Source organism: Schistocerca nitens, chromosome 3, assembly GCF_023898315.1.
Source record: "Schistocerca nitens isolate TAMUIC-IGC-003100 chromosome 3, iqSchNite1.1, whole genome shotgun sequence".
Taxonomy (NCBI): Eukaryota; Metazoa; Arthropoda; class Insecta; order Orthoptera; family Acrididae; genus Schistocerca; species Schistocerca nitens.
In genome coordinates, this window is record NC_064616.1 from 552,531,858 (window position 1) to 552,534,822 (window position 2,965).

The window sequence follows — 2,965 nt, forward strand, 5'->3', positions numbered from 1 at the left end:
GTTATTTTACTGCCCAAATAGCAAGATGCATCTGCTAGTTTCAGTGTCTCATTTCCTAATCTAATTCCCTGAGCATCGCCTGATTTAGCTAGACTACATTCCATAACCCTTGCTTAACTTTCATTGATTTCCATCTTACAACATTTTTCAAGATATTATCCGCTTCTTACAAATGAAGTTCTCAGTACTTTACCGTCTCTGACTGAAGTATGTTATCGGCAAACTTCAAAGTTTTTATTTCTTCCCCCTCGACGTTAATTCCCTTTCCAAACTTCTCCTTGGTTTCGTTCACAGCTTGCTCCATATACAGAATGAATTACAGCGGGGATTGGCTGCAACCTTGTCCCACATCCTTGTCACTTACTACCTCTCTTTGCTCTCCTTGGACTCTTGTAACTGTAGTCTGGTTTCTGTGCTACTTGTAGATAACCTTACGCTACCTGTATTTTATCCGTGAAAATTTCAAAGGAAGACTTTCAGGCAACTTCATTAAAATCTTTCTTCCCGTCTACAAATTCTATAAAGGGAGGTTTGTCGTTCTTAAAACCATCATCGAAAATAACTTGCTGGGTATGTATTGCCACGCATGTTACGTATGTGGTTACAGTTAAAGATAGGCTAACTGAAAGTGAGTAGAAAATGATACGTTACATTTGAATTTTTATTTTCAGATGTTTGGTACTATTGTTACTATATCGCTTTTGTTGTTATAGATTACTAAATGAATTTTGAAATCGTTTACAGTTTGAATAATTAAGAAAAAAGCTTGTACAAGGGAAACGCTTCTACTAAGATTGTAACTACCGAGAGACGACCTAAGTGGAGAACATCGAGGAGAAGCTAACCGAATGGATTAGTCCGTGCTGCCCGGCAAATACTAGGGGACATCTGCCAGTGGTCGTGTAGTACGTGACCTGATCGGTGGGGCCAAAGAAAACGAAAAGGCCCTAGTGAATGGTTCTTATCTGCGCAATCTTCTTGCCAAACTCACGCCTTAGCGTTGAAAGTCGGCAGTCACATTAACAAATACGGCTGCGCAACGAGATATATCGAGATTTAACCTAGTTGGAGAGTTGCGAAAGCGGGCCGGCGCCGGCGCCGCCTGCGCCACAGCCGCGGTCGCACCCACGCCTTGAGCTGCTCCTCCCCCAAAGGCGCGCCGCTCCTCGGCGTCTCTCCAGCCCATCATCTCGTGAAACCCAAGTGGTCTCTGGCTTTCTCTAACGAAGTGTTACAGGTCATCTGCTGTTCCTTATCTATACACTGATAAGCCAAAACTTTACGACTGCTACCTATCGCGACGCTCGATGTCGCCTGATGATGTTGCGGGCACATGACGCGGTAACAAAGGTGTGTAAGAGCAGATACGAACGGGGGATCACCACAGCGAAGATACGAGCTGCAAATAGGGTAATCCATTGAGATAAAAGACTCTGAGAAATTATATATTATTATTACGCAGATCCTGTGAACGGGTACCTAGAAAACGGCGAAGTTGTTCGAATGTTCACCTGCTACTGTCATGATCATCTACGGAAAGAGGTAGAAGGACATTGAAACTACCACTAGGCGCTATATGGTTGGACGTCACTGACTCTTCACAATAGTCTACTATAAAAAGTGGAATACATGGTGATCTGTGAAGTCTCTGCCGAAAGAGAACAATGATGATGAATGCACACTCCGGAGCACACCGTTCATCGTACATTATTGAACATAGAGCTTTCCAGCAGACCACCCCTACGTGTTGACTTAACGACGTCGACAATCTACGACTGCAGCGGGCACGGGACCATCGAGATTCGACCGTCAGACTATGGAAACGTGTCGGCTCTTCGGATGAATCACATTTTTGCTACGTTAGGTCGATGGTCGTCTCCACAAACGCCGCCATCGAGGTGAACGGCGGCTCGAAACGTGCAGCGCGCCACGAACACAAGCTGGTGGGAGCAGTATAATGCTATGGGAGGCATTCTCCTGCACTTGCATGAGACCTGTGATAGTAATCGAAGACACGCTGACAGCTGCGAACAACCTGCATCCCTTCATACTTAATGTCTGCCCAGACGGTGATGTCTTCTTTCGGCAGTATATTGTCCATGTCTCTGAGCCAGAACCGTGCTACAGTGATTTGAGGAACATTATAGTAATCTCAGCCAACGGCCTTGCCGCAGTGTTAACACCTGTTCCCGTCAGATCACCGAAGTTAAGCCCTGTCGGGCTGGGCTAGCACTTGGATGGGTGACCATCCGGTCTGCCGAGCGCTGTTGGCCAGCTGGGTGCACTCACCCCTTGTGAGGCAAACTGAGGAGTTACTTGACTGAGAAGTAGCGGCTCCGGACTCCGAAACTGACATACGGCCGGGAGTGCGGTGTGCTGACCACATGCCCCTCCATATCCGCATCCAGTGACGCCTGTGAGCTGAGGATAACAAGGCGGCCAGTCGGTACCTTTGGGCCTTCACGGCCTGTGCGGGAGGAGTTTAGTTTAGTTTTATAGTGAACTCACGTTGATGTTCCGGTGACCAAATTTGCCTGATGTAAATCCTATGGAATCCATCTGGATCGCTATCGGGTGCCATCACCGCGTACGCAAATCAGCGACCAGTTATTTACGCGAATTACATGACTTGTGCGTAGACATCTAATGGCACATATCTCCACAAACGTACCAACAAACGGTCGGATCCATGGCACGCAGAACAGTGACGTATTTCGTTCCAAAGACAGACAAACAAGCTATTAAGCAAGTGTCGTAGTGTATAAACAATTTAGAAGATAATCTGAACAACTTCTTGGATTGATTGCAGATGCTGCTGTCATTCACCATCTAATAAAGTCATCAGAATTTCTAAACGGTTTACAAAATTATTTACATAAGATATCTGCATGGTGCGAAAGGCGCAGTTGACCCTAAACCATAAAACGTGTGAGATTCTCGACAGAAGAACTAAAAAAATTCCATT

General features: G+C 45.9%; 1 pseudogene; it reads left to right on the forward strand.

Annotated features, from left to right (window-relative positions):
- The first annotated feature begins 2,155 nt into the window (after window positions 1–2,155).
- Window positions 2,156–2,273, forward strand: LOC126250168 (5S ribosomal RNA; annotated as a pseudogene).
- Window positions 2,274–2,965: the final 692 nt, after the last annotated feature.